This window comes from Tachyglossus aculeatus, chromosome 17 (assembly GCF_015852505.1).
Source record: "Tachyglossus aculeatus isolate mTacAcu1 chromosome 17, mTacAcu1.pri, whole genome shotgun sequence".
NCBI lineage: Eukaryota > Metazoa > Chordata > Mammalia > Monotremata > Tachyglossidae > Tachyglossus > Tachyglossus aculeatus.
Window position 1 is genome coordinate 44,238,523 of NC_052082.1, and position 19,199 is coordinate 44,257,721.

A 19,199-nucleotide genomic window follows, 5' to 3' on the forward strand; every position below is an offset into this window, starting at 1 on the left:
CTATAACGTCACATGGGAATGGCCTGCAAGATTGCCAAATTTCAATTGACACCCAGCCCAGAAATAGGTGGCAAATGAACATTTTGAGTGTGAGGGTAAACAGGAGGTGGGGCTCTTAGGGGAGGCTTGGAGTGGCAACCAAACTTTGAAGAGCTAGAGGATTGGAAAGACGGACTTTGGCTATCTTCAGCCCTTTCTGGAAGTTCTCCTGTCTTGTAAGAGATCTGGGATTAATGAGGCTGGTGTTGTTTAGCCTACCGGGTCGTCTGTGGAACTCTAAGTCTAGAGAACTAAATCCCATTCCAGATAAGCTTTGTCTCTCCTGAAAGACTTTCCCTGAGTCCCAGGAACTTTCCATCCCCACTTTCCCTCTCAGGGATGACGGGAGGGTTTGGGAAAGTTCTTTGGGCTCCTTGGAAGGAAGGTGCTATCTGAAGTTTGGTATTTTACAAAATAAATTTCCCTTGGAGAATTAAATACTTGGTGGCTATCTGTTTGAGGCAGAAGGGTGAGTTCTCGTTACCTAGATCAAAATATTCCAGCACACCAAAGACATGCGTGATATGTTTTTCTGAACAAGTCATTTAAGTTGAATAGACTCTAGTTTGCTTTTGATTTGTATGTATATCTGGAAATATCAGGAATATCAGTCAATCAACCAATCATATTTACTGAGCTCTTACAGTGTGCAGAGCACTGTACTACGTGTTTGGGAGAGTACAGTGCAACAAAAATAGCAGAACCATGCCCTGCCCATAATGAGCTTAGAGTCTAGAGGGGGAGAGAGACATTAATATGAGTAAATAAGTAATTCATAATGTATAATTTAAAGATACGAGTGTAAGTGCCGTGTGTTGGGGATGAGAGAATATCAAATGTCCAGAAGTCATGGATTGAGGTACCTAGAAGGGAGAGCGAGCCAGGAAAAAGAGGACTTAATTGTGGGAGGCCTCTTGCAGAAGATGTGACCTTAGTAATAGGTGGAGAGAGTTGTGATCTGGCAGAAATGGGATGGGAGGGAGTTCCAGGCTAGGGGGATGACATGGAAAAGGGGTCGGCGGTGAGATAGATGAGATCGGGGCACAGCGAGTAAGCCAGCGCCAGAGGAGAGAAGTGTGCGAGTTGGGCTGTAATAGGAGATTAGTGAATTGGGGTATGGGGGTGGGCGACGAGCTGTTTGAATGCTTTAAACCAATGGTGAGGAGTTTCTGTTGGATGCAGAGGTTTGAGGAGTGGGGAGACGTGAGCTGAACATTTTTGTTGATAACTTAAAAGGCTGAGAAATCTTTAGTAACAATAGTTATAGCATTTAGTGAGCCCCCAGTTGGGTGCAGTGTACTGTGCTATGTGCTGGACTCTTAGTCTCGGGCTAAGTATTTTACCCAACCGCTCCTGTTACTCCACCTTGCAAAGTGGGACTAATTAGCCTTAAGTTGGCACACCTGACTGGCAGGAGTCTGCCCCAGATTGGCAGATCAGGTAATGCTGGTGAAGAGGGACCCTGTGAGCGCTTGTGAAATCTCAGCTGCCAAACCCCAACCCTTTCAACTTTAATTCGTCACAAGTAACTGTTGCTATTCGTCTCCAGGGGAAAAACTTTAAAAATTGAGGGGCCCAGTGAAGTGCAATCAGTTCTCCTATAATGTAGCATTACCATCTTGAAGAACCCCACATTAAGGAAAACCCATGTTTTAGTAGGAATGCCTTGACTGATCGCAAGGTCTCTGTACATTTCTTCCAGGAGGCCTTCCCTGATTAGTCTCTCATTTTGCCTGCTCCTGCCATTTCAGCATCACTTGAGAGCTGAGTTCTTACTCCCGCTTCCGTTGTAAACCTTATGTACATATCTTTCCACTCTATTACTTCTTCTTACCTAGAATTTATTCAAGTGTCCATCTCCCCAGTTAGATTGTAAGCTCTCTGGTGCAGGAATCATATCTCATGAGCTCTCCCAAGTGCTCAGTACAAAGCTTTGCACAAGGGTAAGCTCTCAGTAAATACTATTGGTTGACTGACTGATTTATATAGGCATATGTGATTGAGAGGACATTTTCTAATTCCACAACGTTCAGTCCAAAATGTGTAGGGAAAGCACATGTTGTAAAGAGCCAGCTAGACCTCTAGGCTAGTATATACTAAACCTACAGCATTCGACTTTGTCATAATAATGAATAAGAATAATAATAATGAATCAAATCACAAACAACCACAGGCAACCCTGCAGACAGCAGTGCTTTCTGACTTGTTCTAGCTGGCCTTCTGAAAGGCTGAAAAAATCTTGTTCCCTTTCTAGAATAAATTGTCACCACCAGCATAGTTCGGATTGGGTTGGAGAGCTTCTTTGTGAATTTGCTGGGTTTGGATGAATAGTCTATAGGTGCTGTTTTAGGAACAAGTGCAAAATGCAATACCCATGAAGTATCCGTTGATCAATCAATCTGTAGTATTTATTAATAATAATGATGGTATTTGTTAAGTGCTTACTATGTATCAAACACTGTTCTAAGCGCTGGGGTAGATAAAAGTGAATCAGGTTGGACACAGTCCTCGTCCCACGTGGGGCTCACAGCCTTAATCTTCATTTTCCAGATGAGGGAACTGAGGCACAGAGAAGTGAAGCGACTTGCCCAAGTTCACACAGCAGGCAAGTAGCAGAGCGGGGATTAGAACCCAAGGCCTACTGACTCCCAAGCCCATGCTCTAGCCACTAGGCCATGCTTGAGTGCTTACAGTGGCTAGGGCACTGTAATAAGTGCTTGGAAGAGTATAATATAACAGAGTTGGTAGACAAATTCCCTGCCTACAAGGTATCTAGAGTGCTCCACGCTTGCAGGTGGGTCTGGCCATGTCCATCTACATATGAAGAAGAAAACTGAACAACAGAATAGTTCTGGAAGAAGGAAAACTTAGATTGTCACTGACATTAGTCACTGAGTAGATTGTTACATCCGCTTTGCTCAGCCCAAACATTGTACAAATCCACCTGGAGGGAAATTATTACTTCTCGTTTTTCAGAGGATCTGGATGATGGGTGCTGTTAGTAGCCCTGATGGCAACATAATTTCCCACTGAAGGAGGATTTTCCAAATTCACTTTGAGAAGATCCCAGGAAATGTTAAGATCTATTGTACTCTCTTTGGCCCAGTCTCCAACATCAGCTATAAATAACTCAGAATACAAGTACTGGTACTTCTAATAGCCTAATGGCAACGTAATTTCACACTAAAGGAGGATTCACTTTAAGAAGATACTGTCCCTCCTTGATTACTGTATCAACCTCTTTGCTGACCTCCCTGCCTCCTGGCTCTCCCCACTCCAGTCCATACTTCACTGTGCTGCCTGGATCATTTTTCTACAGAAATGTTCAGTTCCATGTTTTGACACTCCACAAGAACCTCCAGTAGTTTCCCAGCCACCTCCACATTCATTCATTCAGTCGTATTTATTGAGCGCTTACTGTGTGCAGAGCACTGTACTAAGCGCTTGATCAAACAGAAACTCTGTACCATTGGCTTTAAATCACTCAATCACCTTGCCTCTTTTTACCTCACTTTGCTGCTGTTTTACTACAACCCAGCCTGCACATTTTGCTCCTCTAATGCCAACGTACTCATTGTACCTGTCTCGTCTATCTCCCTCCCAACCTGTCACCCACATCCTGCTTCTGGCCCGGAATGCCCTCCTTCTTCATATCCAACAAACAATTACTCTCCACCGTTCAAAGCCTACTGAAGGCACATATCCTCCAAGAGGCCTTCCCTGACTAAGCCTTCTTTTCCTTTCCTTACACTCCCTTCTGCATCGCTCTGACTTGCTGCATTTGTTTATCCCTTCTCGCAGCCCCACAGAACTTATGTACATATCCATAGACATATCCATAGGCCCCAGACTGAGCCCCCTCCTTCCTCTCCCTCCCATCCCCCCCGCCTTACCTCCTTCCCCTCCCCGCAGCATCTGTATATATGTTTGTACATATTTATTACTCTATTTTACTTGTACATATTTACTATTCTATTTATTTTATTTTGTTAATATGTTTTGTTTTGTTGTCTGTCTTCCCCTTCTAGACTGTGAGCCTGCTGTTGGGTAGGGACTGTCTCTGTATGTTGCCAACTTGTACTTCCCAAGCGCTTAGTACAGTGCTGTGCACACAGTAAGCACTCAATAAATACGATTGAATGAATGAATAATTTATTTATACTAATGCCTGAGCTTCCCCTCTAGAGCATAAGCTCACTGTGGGCAGGGAATGTATCTGTTATATTGTTGTATTGTACTCTCCCGAGCATCTAGTACAGTGCTCTGCACACAGTAAGCGCTCAATAAATACGATTGATTAATTGGTCGCAGGAAATGTTCGGACTGGTTGCACTCTCTTTTGCCCAATCTCCAGCATGAGCTGTAAATAACTAGGGCTGTCCTGCTCTCACAGGATTCTCTGAATATGCCTCATGAGGGAGATGGGCTGAAAATCATCTAGGCCCCTCCCCACATGCAGTGCATGATCCGGGCCAAATCCATTAGTTTCGAGGGGTTCCTTATTTCCATTCAGAATTATAACTCGTTTGTTGAGAACTTCTGAGATACGGGGGTGAACAATACTCTGCAAAATGCTTACTCCTGTTTTGAATGATGATAGTGATTATTAATAAAAGAGAATCTGTGAGTTTGGGATATATTTAAAGAGGTATTCTGAGAGCTCATCTCCTCCAGAAAGCCTTCCCAGACTGAGCCCCCTCCTTCTTCTCCCCCTCCTCCCCCTCCCCATCCCCCCGCCTTACCTCCTTTCCCTCCCCACAGCACCTGTATATATATATATATCTATATATATATGTTTGTACATATTTATTACTCTATTTTACTTGTACATGTTTATACCATTTATTTTATTTTGTTACTATGTTTTGTTCTGTTGTCTGTCTTCCCCTTCTAGACTGTGAGCCCGCTGTTGTGTAGGGACTGTCTCTATATGTTGCCAACTTGTACTTGCCTAGCGTGTAGTACAGTGCTCTGCACACAGTAAGCGCTCAATAAATACGATTGAACGAATGAATGAATGAAAAGGTATGAGAATTTATCTCTGAGCAAGATATTGATGTTTGCGGAACATTCGGCCACTCAAAGTTGGGGCTTTTCAGGTCACGGCCAAGGCCATCATCATTTGAGATATAAGGATGGTTGATGGGTAGGTAATGTGAATATAACGTGACATTCCTAAGCCTAAATGAATTTGCATTTTTAAGCTGCCTGAGAAGGAGTTGATACTGCTGTTTTGAGGCCTCTCTGGTTGCTAGTTTAGAGCGAAGCACCATTATTTCTTCAGTAGTTATTTGATTACGGAAATTGCGGAAATTCAGACATCAGGCTGACTTTGTCCATCTCAGATAATCCTCACCTACTTTAACTCTGTCCTCTCCTCTGCCAGGCAGCATTCTTTCTCCCTCCTTATTAACTCCCATGTCCATTGCCCATACCAGTTGTTTCAGATATTTAATTCCTTCCTCAAAACCCCTCTCTCCGCTCTTGCCCCAGTGACCTAGCCACATACTTTATGGAGAAAATTGAAACCATCAGGTGTGCTCTCCCTAAAATCCCTCCTGCTCCTCTCCAGTCCCTCCTTCCTTCTGCCTCTTCCTCGACTCTCCCATCTTTCCCAACAGTGTCTCAAGAGGAGATACTCTCAAAATTTATGTGCTCCTCTGACCCATTCCCTCACACCTTATAAAAACACTTGCTACTTCCATCTTCAACTATTCAGTTTACACTGGCTTCTTCCCCACTACTTTCAAACATGTTGATGCATCCCATTTGCAAAAAAAAAAAAAAAAAAAAAATCTTCCTTGACTCCACAGCTCCCTCCGGTTATCTCACCCCATCTTCTTCCTAATATACCTCTTCAAACTCCTTGCATGAATTGTCCCTGCTGCCGCCACTTCTTCTTCTCTGATTCTCTCCTTGACCCCATCCATTCTGGCTTCCATCCCCTTCACAGAAACTCCTCTCTCTGAGGCCACCAGTGACCTTCTTCTCTCCCCTTATCTCACTGGCTGCTCCTTCTCAATCTGTTTCACGGATTCCTCCTCTGCTTCCCACCCTGTAGCTGTGGGTGTCCTTCAAGTCCCAGTTCTGGGTCCCCTTATCTTCTCCATCTTCATTCATTCCCTTGAAGAACTCTTTTGACCCCTCGCCTTCAACCACTCTGTCTACGCGGGTGATTCCCAAATCTACCTCTCCAGCCGTGCATTTTCTTTTTGCTTTCAGTACATCTCTACTTGGGTGTCCCTCTGACACCTCAAACTGAACATCTCCAGAGCAGAACTCCACATCTTCTCATCCAGACCCTTTCCTCTTGCCATCTTTCCCATCACTCTAGATAACACCACTATCTTCCCTATCCCACAAGCCCATAACCTTGGCATTATTCTCGAATCTTCTCTCTCATCCAACCCACATATTCAATGTCACCAAATCCTGTCAGTGCCACAGCACTTAGGTAAATGTCCGTAGTTTATTTTCATGGCTGTATCCCCCTCTAAACTACAAGGTCCTGGTGGGAAGGAAACATGTCTCCCAACTCTCGTTGTCTTCTGCTAATCACTAAGTACAGTGCTCTGCATGCAGTAAGCGCTCAATAAATACCATTGGTTGGTCAGGTGAAGTAGCAGGAATGAGGCTTCTCTGTTGGTTTGGACAGGAGACACCATCATTAGTTTTTACAGCAGTTAAGAGAACCATTTATTTTAAAACTTGATGTCCAGACTAGAAATTTTGCCGAATTTCCGGAAAGGAGAGAGGAGACTTTTTTTTCCTGACTTTTTTTTCAGAACCCGGAGAACAGGAAGCATTTCCCTGTTCACAGAGAAACAGCTTGGCGTAGTGGATAGACTTTTAGACTGTTAGCCCACTGTTGGGTAGGGACCGTCACTATGTGTTGCCAACTTGTACTTCCCAAGCGCTTAGTACAGTGCTCTGCACACAGTAAGCGCTCAATAAATGCGATTGATTGATTGGATAGAGCACATGCCTGGAAGTCAGAAGGACCAGAGTTCTAATTCCAGCTCTGCCACTTGTCTGCTGTGTGATCTTGGACAAGTCACTTCACTTCTCTGTACCTCCGTTACCTCATCTGTAAAATGGGGATTAAAACTGTGAGTCCCATGTGGGACAGGGACTGTCCAACCCGATTTGCTTGTGTCCACCCCAGCACTTAGTACGGTGCCTGGCACGTAGTAGGCACTTAAAAAAATCATAATTATTACTATTAATCGTTATTATCCTTGCAGCTGTGATTCTGACATGGCCTACCACAAACTTCATGCACATACCAGTCGTTTTTTGGTGACTTCAGCCAGAGATGGGTTCTGCACCTATAAGTTTCACGGGCACACCCACTGCCCTGCTCCTGGCTTGTTGCACTCTGTACCCAAAGCAGGAACCTCATTGGCTGGCGTGAGCAAGTGCCAAGAGGACACTGTGCAAACCACCATCGCAAAAATCAATTTCCTTGCTTAGGTTATCATCGCTGAAGTCTTTGCGGTAGGCCTGAGGCTCCATCCTCACTTAGGTAGGAAAAAAAAATCTATCAAAAGAAGTACGGTTGCAGAAGTTCAGAATCTTAGGATAGGGTTCCCAACTGACCACCTTTCCAGTGAAGAGACAGTATTTTATCTAGGCATGATTGTCATCATTTGTTCTGTTTCTGGCATATTTGCTGAAAGTGCGCAATCTGAGCCTGGAAAGTGGTATTTCCAGAACAGAGATTTCAGAGGAATGCCTGGGATCCAAGAAGCCTGGCATGCCTTAAATGGCCAAATCAAGACATGGCCGTAAGTTAAACCATCAGGGGGCAAAGCGTGTGTTTAAGATATTTAACATCTGCCCTCTTATTTCTGGAAACGTAGCAGGAAAGCCTGTGCAGTGTAATATTTAGACAAGATAGGGACCATCTGCCTTGCTCCAAGATGCGCAGGAGGCGAGAATACCACAAATGGCTAAAGACAGATGTATTTACACCTTCGTGGTCAGCACCTCTGAGCAGTGATCTGAAGAAACAAGGGCCACTTTAGAAGCAGCTGCTTAATCTCACAACTGCACGGATCAGAACAAAAGAAAGTGTCAGAAATCGGTTTTGAAATAGCAACCGTTCCAGTAGCCAACCAAACAATTCTTAGCTTTCTGAAAAGCCAGCCTTGAGGCACTTGAGTATCCCTGTGCCATTGAATGGAAGTCATTGGACAGTCTCTTATTCTACCAAAAGCAAGAGTTAAGAAGTGAGGTTGCTCTCCATTTGAAGATTGCCTGCACTAGTCATTTTTCTCTGCTAAGAAACAAAATCCGCTGTTGGGGAATCATTAAGCAACATGCACAGATGTCTGGTTTCATTGCATGTATTAACCAAGTGATAAGGTTGTTTTTCTTTAATACTTTCCATGTGAGCATTTAGAAAACAAAGTATGTTTTTCATACTGGAAGATTAATCTGGGTCCCAAATTTTATCTTCCTTGAATCTAAATTGCTGAATATTTTATTTTTTGTGACAAGCCGGGAGCACTAGACTTTAGGAAGAGGTCAGGAGCAGTCCCTTGGGAAAAGAAAATCCAAGAACTGGGAGAGGAGATTTTGTAATGCCATTTACCAGTGAGGAATTTTTAGCTGGATTATTATGCAGGGCCCTTCAGCTCCTTTTCTGACCATTCACAAAGTTACTTTCTCCTGCACTTCAGTGATATTTTCTCTGCTGCGTGATCTTGGGCAAGTCACTTAACTTCTCTGTGCCTCAGTTTCCTCATCGGCAAAATGGGGATTAAATAGTTGTTGTCCCTCCTACTTATTCTGTGAGACCGGTGGGACCTGATTACCCTGTATCTCCCACAGTGCTTAGTACAGTATTTGACGGAGAGAAAGTGCTGTACAAAACCCACAGTTAGTATTACTATTATTCCCTAAACCATAGTGAAAGAGTTGGTGAGCAATGAGACCTGGGGGGCTAAAAGGAGGAACTCTTTGATCCGCACTCTTCTTTCCCTCCCTTTCCCCCGGCTGAGTCTTTTCATTCCATTATTACTGGTCACTCCCATGTTCCCATTCACACTGGAGACCTTGGAAATACCAAGCCCCGGATGAATGATCAACAGAGGTCTATGCTCAAAAATGGGCGTTCAGTTAGAACTTTTTGGAAATCCTGAGCTGGAGAAAACCAAGGACCAGCTATACCAACAAGAACAACATCTCATGGTGAAACTGTTCAATTTGGGGGATCAGGTCCAGCCAGAGAAATAAACCCCTCTGGGTGTAGGTGATGCCCTTTGGGTGGTTCAGGAACTCTGATTTTTTGGGAGGCAGAGTAACAGAAGAATAAAGGATAGACCCAAAGTGGAGAAGCAAAACATACTGAATTGTAGTTGTAAAAATAATAATAACAATAATCATAGTATTTCTTAAGCGCTTACGACGTGCCAGCCACTCTGTTAAGCTCTGGGGTGGCTACAAGCAAATTAAGATGGACACAGTCCCTATTGCACATAATAATAGTAATAATAATTTTGGTATTTGTTAAGTGCTTACTATGTGTCAAGCACTGTTCTAGGCACTGGGGGAGTTACAGGGTAATCTGGTTGTCCCACATAGGGCTCACACTCTCAATCCCCATTTTCCAGATGAGGTAACTGAGGCACAGAAAAGTTAAGTGACTTGCCCGAAGTCACACAGCTGATAAGTGGCGGAGCCGGGATTAGAACCCATAACCTCTGACTCCCAAGCCCGTGCTCTTTCCACTGAACCACGCTGCTTCAAGGGCTCACAGTCTTCATCCCCATTTTACTGATGAAGTAACTGAGGCACAGAGAGGCGAAGTGACTTGCCCGAGGTCTCAGAGCAGAGCCGGGATTAGAATCCAGGTCTTTCTGACTCCTGAGCCCATGCTCTATCCACTAGGCCATGCTGCTTCTCGAATAATGAATATTAACAGATTCCAATAGGGATCTGAAGAACAGGCAAGTAAACAAGCTGCCTTCATCTCCTATTAGAAAGCAAATCCTTTAGGAGTGGATGTCAGAATCAGGGTCTGGTATTCTGTGATGGAACTCTAGGTGTGGGGAGTGAGTAGGGATGGGAGGAGAGAGAGAGCGAGAGAGAGCTCCCCGACAGAGAACTTGTCAGTGTTTATGAATAAGGCAAAGAAAAACATGCGACAAGCAAGCCTTTCCTCATGTAATAGTAGTAGTTTTATGCTGTCGAGTCGTCTCTGACCCAGAGCGACTCCATGGGCACATCTCTCCCAGAACTCCCTGCTCTCCATCTGCAATCATTCCAGTAGTGTATCCATGGAGTTTTCTTGGTAAAAATACAGAAGTGGTTTACCTTCGCCTCCTTCCGCTCAGTAAACATGAGACTCCACCCTTGACTCTCCCGTGCCACGGCTGCCCAGCACAGGCGGGTTTTGACTTTTAGCAGATGGCCTTCCACTCGCTAGCCACTGGCCAAGCTAGGAATGGAATGGTTATGCCTCGGCTTCACTCTCCCTCCCATGGCCGAGACTGGTAGAGGACTGGAAACTCTCCTCGTGTGATTCTAAGAGGGGAATAGTCGTAGTAATTTTATGGAGCAGGTACGGGATACAGTGCCATTGAACTAAGTGCATGGGAGACCACAAAAGAAGCAAAGGTCACATTACTTGCCCACAAGACGCTTACAGTCGTGGGGGAAAAGACATAAAAGCATTTAGTAATAATGGAATCAGAATAAATAATTGTAGGGTCAGTTGCTGCTCACTTCTGCTGTCTTCAGTGACTGGCCCCATTTTTATGTGTCCTCCTTTGAATCTCAGTCTTCTCATATCATCTTTTCCAAGAGAGTCACTCTATTTCTAATTGCCGTACATCAGCCTGGACCATCTTCTGCTACTGTCTCCCAAATGTCCTCAGCTAACCCCTACAGCATTTGAGGTCTCACATCATTGTGTTTTTAGAAGTTTTTTCTCTCCACCTGATTTGCATTTGCCTCCTTTCAGACCTCTTTAGAGCCGCCGTTTGCATACCTTACTTTTCAATCAATCAATCGTATTTATTGAGCGCTTACTATGTGCAGAGCACTGTACTAAGCGCTTGGGAAGTACAAATTGGCAACACATAGAGACAGTCCCTACCCAACAGTGGGCTCACAGTCTAAAAGGGGGAGACAGAGAACAGAACCAAACATACCAACAAACTTTTGATCATTCTCCTTTCATAGCCCACCCAGGAAAGGTGTGATGGCAAGATCTCATCAGAAATGGAGAACAGTGCAGTCATGTGAGAGTTTCCCCAGTCAAGTTTTTCATCGTTCTTCTTGCAGAGGGTGGTGATGGTGGCATCTTTGAAATCTTGTGGTATTCCTTGGGTCGATGGAATTTATTGAACAGAGAAGCATTCCAATATGTTGAGGAAGAGACCATGCAGGCATTTAAGCCGGCTGCCTCTCTCTGGCTTGAATGTCTCAGCCGACTTTTCTCCAGTCAGCTTCGAGATAAGCAGTGGAGCTTAACAGAAAGAGCACACGAGTTGCTCTGTGCCTCAGTTTCCTCATTTGTAAAATAAGAATTAAATACCCTTTTAATTCTTTGTCCTAATCAGGATAATCAGGATAATGTGTGTGAAGCTGTCGTGGTCTATTGCAAGTCACTGCCTTCCAGGGGATCTTTTGGGACAAAATCTATCATATTCTGTACTATTCGTTTGCCGGCATTACTTTCTGTCACCAAAGGTCACATGAGCCTCACTCATCTGTTACCCTGTCTCCTGTAAGTAGATGTCTGGTATATTACTTAGGACCATTTTAATACAAATGTTTTCAGGCTTTTGTCCTTCTGGTTCCCTACTGTCCACCAGAGCCTTTTGTGCACGCTCTCTCCTCTCTGGGCTCAGGGGACCCATTTCATGTTGCCATTCCAGTCCATCAAGCGAAAAGGGCACTGAACTGGGAACGCAGATGACTAGAGTTCTCACCCCTGCTCCACTACTGATCAACCTTGTGACCTAGGGCAGGTCACTTAACTTCTCTGAGCTTCTGTTTCTCAATCTATAATGTAAGCATAATAAATCAGAAAGATTGTGACACCCCAAAAGCCTTCAGCACGAGAATTTGGTAGGCCAAATTTGATTAAATGCGTGTGAAACCTTATTCAGGATAAATATCTAGAGACTGATATTTAGGTAGAGATGTATCTGTTCTTCATGTTCAGATGCTACTCATTTCAAGAGCATTGTGTTTTAAAACAAAGGGCATTTCTGACTATGTTCACACCCCCACTGATAGTGAGATTTTTATTAATATTTTTAGAAAGGATTAATGCCTGATCAACATTTCCTTCTACACAGTGGTAATGTACAGATGATTCTCTTGAGCAGCAATACATTTATTCTGTGCACTATCTGGCCCTGTTTGGTTTTTATTTGGTTCTTTTCTAGCTGTTATTTTCCTGAAGCCTCTGCTCTGAAAGAGTTACCCATTCCAAATTGCCACATGCCAGCCTGATTTGCCTGCTTCTCTAGTTTCCCAGCAGTCTTCAGTTATCCAGTGTATGTACACAGACCGGCGCACACACACACACACACACACACACACACACACGCCAATCTCACACCCACAAAAATGAATAAAATACTTTGTGTTCTCCTGAGAAAGTTGGTAGCATGGTAATATTACAGTCTTTCTTTTTACCTAATCCCTCTTATTAGCATTTTGTGCTCCATTTCTCTCCCAAATCCTGCATTAACTCCTTAATACTATTAAAGGCCTCTTTTTTGAAGTAGCTTCTTTTACACACAGTCTAACTGGGGTGGAATGAACAATTGAGGCCAACTCTGAACACCTGAGGAAAAAAAATGCCCGCTCATTTGAAGAAGTCATGAAATGGGCTTAGACTTTTTCGGTCTGCCAGCATAGCGGTAGTGGATTGTGAGTATTTATCTTATATATTTGAACAAGACAGGCTGGAGTAGGAAGGAAATTACTGATTAAAGTAATCATGGACAAGGAAATCAAGAGTAAATGTTCTCGTCTCTGGCAGCAGCCTTTTTTTTTTAACCTTATCAAGAGCGAACCTTTTACATTTGTCATAGCCATTTTTAAAATGCTGCTTCTCTGACACTCCATGATGCCATTTTTCAAGACCCTCTTCCCAACAATAGGGCCCATAGTGCTTCTTGGAAGAATGAGAATCAATTGAATTTTTTCCCTCCTGAAAAGTTGAGAGAGTGAGAAGTTTATGTCTGTGAAATTCTATCCAGTTGCATTTTTCTTTCTTTTTGTCAAAAAGAGAAGGGAAAGTAGATGATGTCTCTGATGTTGAATTAGGCTTAGATTTTATCTTTTAAATTTTTCCCATCTTAGGGGCTTTTTGTTCAGAAGAAAGGCCTTTAACTAAGATGCTGTACTAAAATCAGAAAAAAAACTTAATTTATTCCATCTCCTACATGTTCTGCAACCAAAGGGAAAATGAGAGCTAGAATACACAATGCCACTGTGCTCTTAAGTGGGGAATAATAGCAACATCAAAAATCAACTGTAACAAGAAAGTGGAATTAAGATCTTGAAGAAAAAAGGAATCATTCACCTGTGCCTATCAGGAAATTAATTCTGTTTAATGGTCCTCTCTACCAGCAATCAATGGAATTTGTTGAATGCCTACAGTTCGTAACAGTAGTAGTAGTAATAGTAGAAGTAGTAATTGTAGTACTATTAGTAGCAGAAGCAGCAGCGGCATTTATTGAGTTACCACTTGGAATGGTGCACAGTATTAGGCATTTGGGAGAGTAAAGTTGAGTAAAAGATATGGATCCTGCCCTCAAGAAACTTACAATCTCACCGGGGGGCGGGGGGGGGGGGGGGAGACGTATTACTGGATACAAGTCATTTCTAAATGCTACAACTGTTGATAGAATAAGTCTAGGAAGATAAATAGATAAATAATAGATTCATAAAAGGCTCACTGCTGGATCTCCTACTCCTCTTATTCTACCCTCATTTGCTCAGCGAACACCTTCCCACATGACTTTACCTACAACTGCTACATGAATGACACCCATATGTACCTTTCCAGACCCCGTCTCTCACCGAATCTACAATCCCCTATTTTCTCTAGCCTTCAGGACATATCCATATCCAAACTCAACCTGCCTGAAACTGAACTTCCCATCTTTCCTCCTCAACTCATTCCTCCAGACATTTTTATTTTATTTGTTAAGCGCTTACTATGTGCCAGGCACTGTAATGAATGCTGGAGTAGTTACAAACTAATCAGGTTGGACGCAGTCCATGTCCCACACGGGGCTCATAGTTTTAATGCCCGTTTTACAGATGAGGGAACTGGGATCCAGGAAAGTGAAGTGGCTTGCCCAGACTCAGACAGCAAACAAGTGGCAGAGCCAGGACTAGAGAAACTGGTTCCTTCTGACTGCCAGGCTCATGCTCTATCCATTAGGCCATGTTGCTCCTTTGTCAGTAACAGCATCTTCCTCCCTGTCCCAGAAGTCCACAACCTTGGCATCATCTTTGATTCCTCACCGCCTTTCCGGCCTCCCGTTCTGACAGAGTCTTCCATCAGGAATGATAGATGAACTTTAATCTGGAGACTTTAGGGCTGGTAACCCGCCCAGAGGAACGGATTATGTGTGGGTGTCTAAATATTTGAACACATTCAAATACTGGGGTCAAGAACTTCACTTGCCAACTGATTGCTGATGACTAACTTTCAGCTGGGGAACTACTCTGTCAAACATAACCAATCAATCACATTTATTGATATGTATGTATATATGGTTGTACATATTTATTACTCTATTTATTTTACTTGTACATATCTATCCTATTTATTTTATTTTGTTGGTATGTTTGGTTTTGTTCTCTGTCTCCCCCTTTTAGACTGTGAGCCCACTGTTGGGTAGGGACTGTCTCTATGTGTTGCCAATTTGTACTTCCCAAGCGCTTAGTACAGTGCTCTGCACATAGTAAGTGCTCAGTAAATACGATTGATGATGATGATGATGATGATGATTGAGCGCTTATGGTATTTGGTAAGTGCTTAACTATGTGCCAGGCACTGTACTGAGCACTGGGGTAGATAAAAGCAGATTGGGTTGGAACCTCACCCTGGCCCATGTGGGGCTCACAGTCTCAATCCCTATTTTATAGCTGAGATCACTGAGGCCCAGAGAAGTGAAGTGACTTGCCCAAGGTCACACAGCAGACAAGTGGCAGAGCCAGGATTAGAACCCATGACCTTCTGACTCCCAGGCCCCACAGACAGTGATCATCTCAGGGTACCCTTGTTTGAGGGAAATATCTAGTCTCCATCTACACCCACTTCCTTGGAGAACTCATTCGATCCCACGGCTTCAATTACCATCTTTACACAGATGATTCCCAAATTTCCCTCTCTAGCCCTCTCCTCTCCCCTTCTCTGCAGTCTCCCATTTCCTTCTACCTTCAGGAGGAAGGCATCCTACCTGGATATCCTACCAGCAACTCAAGCTAAATATGTCCAAAACAGAGTTCCTTGTCTTTCCAGCCAAGCCCTGTTCTACCCTGTCTTTCCCTGTTTAGGGTTAGGGCACTGTAGACAATCACACTGGCCTGTCTTCCAAGCCCATAACTTTGGCATTATCCTCGACTCATCTTTCTCTTGCAACCCACATATTCAATCTATCTCCAGATCTTGTCCCTTCTGCCATCAGAACATCACTAAAATCCGCCCTTTCCTCTCCATCCAAACTGCTTCTGTGCTGGTCCAAGCACTTAACCTGTCCCGCCTTGGCTATTGCATCAGTGTCTCTGCTGATCTTCCTGTCTTCCTTTCTCTACCCATTCCAGTCCATACTTTCCTCTGCTACAAAGATCATTTTGATAATAAACCATTCAGCCCACATCTCCGCACTCAAGAGCCTTCAGTGGTTGCCTATCCACCTCCGCATCAAACAGAAATTCCTTACCATCGGCTATAAAGATCTCAACCAGCTTGCCCCCTCTTAAGTTACCTCACTGATCTCCTACTACAGCCCAGATTGCACACTTCACTCCTCTGTTGCCAGCTTGCTCACTGTGCCTGAACCTCATCTATCTTGCCAGTGACCCCTTTCCCAAGTCTTGCAACCTCCTCTCCTTCCCTATACTCCAGACCACCACTCTCCTCCCCTTCCAAGCCTTTTTAAGGTCACATCTCCTCCAAGAAGTCTTCCCCGATTAAGCTGTCTTTCCCCCAACTCTCTCTCCCTTCTGTCATCTATGCACGTAGTTCTGTACCCTTTAAGCACTTGATATTCACCCCACCCTCAGCCACACAGCACTTACGTACCTATCTGTAATTTATTTATATTCATGACTTTCTCCGCCTCTAGACTGTAATATTGTTGTGGGCAGGGAACCTATCAACCAACTCTTTTTTTATATTGTACTCCCCCGAACACTTAGTTCAGTTCTCTGCACAGAGTAAAGCGCTCAATAAATGCAATCGATTGATTGATTATATTAATGTCTGTGTGCCCCTCTAAGCTGTAAGCTCATTGTGAGCAGGGAACCTGTCTACCAATTCTGTTATATTGTACTCTCCCAAGTGCTTAGCACTGTGCTGTGTAAAAAATAAGTGCTCAAGAAATATGATTGATTGATTGGTCCAACCAAAGGAAACCTAAGTGTTGGAACAAGAACAAGTTCCCCAATTCACTGGGCTCGGACTGGGCCAAGGCAGAATTTCAACTCATAGGAGCTGGTATCCCCTACTTGATTTTAACCAACAGGTGTTTGTGTGAAGCAGGAAAGCAGTCATGGCAAATGGGTCCCATCTATGCCTTTGGGATTTAAATTTTGTGTCATTCGTGTAAGAAAATGTAGCAATCCCATTTCCAAAATACCACCAAAATTCCCTGTAAAAAGTATGTAAATCCATCAGTTACCGCAATTCCTTATAGTCCAATGAGTCTTTTTATTTGAATGAAGCACCTGGGTGCTTTTGAAAAGTTTTTGATAATCTTTTGGGAATGAATCAATATACACATAATAATAATGATAATAATAATAATAATGGTATTAAGTGCCAGGCACTGAGGTGGATACAAGCAAATCGGGTTAGACACAGTCCTTGTCCCACGTGGGGCTCTTAGTCTCAATCCCCATTTTACAGGTGAGGTAACTGAGGCATAGAGAAGTGAAGTGACTTGCCCAAGGTCACACAGCAGATAAGTGGCAGAGCCGGGATTAGAACCTGTGACCTTCTGACTCCAGGCCCGGGGTCTATTCACTATGCCATGCTGCTGCACATGAAATGGAAGATCAAAAACCATCTCTGGCATGCTCTCCTGCCAGACAGTCTTCAAAGAAAGGCTGAAAGTGCCTAAGCCTGCATAAGCTTGCCCCTACCTCCACCCACCTCTTACCCTCCAGGCCAGTGGGAATCCTGAGATCCTCCGGGGCTGCGGAGTGGCATGAGGAATCGGCTACGCCTGAGAACATTAAGGTACCCACTCCATGCCACACATCCACTATGGATATATAATAAATCAATTATATGCCTCTAATTTAATTATATTAGTGTCTGTCTCACCCTCCAGACTGTAAGATGGTTTTGGGCAGTGAGGGTCCCATTTTGCTTCCCCATTCAGGGCAAGCAGCATGGCATAGTGGATGGAGAGCCTGGGAGTCAGAAAGTCATGGGTTCTAATTCCGGCTCCACCACTTGTCTGCTGTTTGACCTTGGGCAAGTCATTTAACTTCTCTTTGTCTCAGTTACCTCATCTGTAAAATGGGGATTAAGACCGCAGTTGCGAACCCCAACCCACAGGTCATGGGTTCAAATCCTGGCTGCTCCACTTGTCAGCTGTGTGACTTCGGACAAATCACTTCACTTCTCTGGGCCTCAGTTACCTCATCTGTAAAATGGGGATTAAGACTGTGAGCCCAACGTGGGACAACCTGATCACCTTGTATCTCCCTCAGTGCTTAGAACAGTGCTTTGCACATAGTAAGCGCTTAACAAATGCCATCATCATCATGATTATTATTATGCGGGACAACCCGATTTGCTTGTATCCAACACTTAATACGGTCCCTGGCACATAGTAAGCACTTAAATACGACAATTATCATTGTCATTGTCGTTATTATTATCATTTTTTTATTATCATGTTGTACTCTCCCAAGTGCTCAGTACAATGCTGTGCACACAGTAAGTGCCCAATAAATACGATTGAATGAGTGAATGAACACTACACAAGGATGCATGGACTGCAGAGGAAAGAGCGATTCTTCACTTCAGTGCTCAGTAATAATAGTAATAATGGTGTCTGTTAAGCTCTTACTATTGCCAAGCACTGCACTAAGCGCCGGGGTGGATAGAAACAAATCGGGTTGGGCACGGTCCCTGTCGCATGTGGGGGACACAATCTCAATCCCCATTTTGCAGATGAGGTAATTGAGGTTCAGAACAGTGAAGTGACTTGCCCAAGATCACCCAGCAGACAGATCTGGGATTCGAACCCATGACCTTCTGACTCTCAGACTCGTGCCGTATCCAATACGCCAGTAGCCTGGGGTCTCTTCGGGTGCCAGAACAGGGTGGTGGAGGGAGGAGGGATGTGGGGGTGCAAGCAGAGGACCACGGACCACCCTCCCTCACCCAGTGAACTGGGTGACCGCCATAGTCGTAGAAAAAAAGGGACCTATTGAATTCGAAAGAATTACGGTAACTGACATGCTTACCTACTTTGTATGAGGAATGTCAGCTGTTCTTTTGAAATATGTTTGTTTTATCTCCTTTCATCAGTGGCAAAAGAATTAAAATCTAAAGTCACAAAAGGCACGTCCAGGACCCAGCTGCCTTGATCTCTTTGGTTGATCCTTTGTCCTTCATCAGGCAAAACAGCCATAGTTGGCAGAAGGGTTGAAGGGGCAGAAAGAGTGAGAGGTTTTAACTGAAGGAAACTTAAGTCTGCATGGACATCTCAGGCCACTGAGGGACCAGGATCTAATGATAATTATGGTATTCGTTAAGCGCTTATTATGTGACAGGCACTGTTCTAAGCCCTGGGGTAGATACGAGATAATTGGGTTGGACACAATCCCTGTCCCACGCAGGGCTCATAGTCTTAGGCCCCATTTTACAGATGAGAAAACTGAGGCACAGAGAAGTGAAATGACTCGAAGTGATCTAGAAATGAAAGTGGTATTTCAGC

General features: G+C 43.9%; 1 protein-coding gene across 7 annotated transcripts in view; it reads left to right on the top strand.

Moving 5' to 3' along the window:
- The window catches only part of BCAS3 (BCAS3 microtubule associated cell migration factor), a 718,088-nt gene that overhangs the window by 304,312 nt on the left and 394,577 nt on the right, over positions 1–19,199 (top strand). The gene's annotated exons all lie outside the window — the stretch shown is intronic.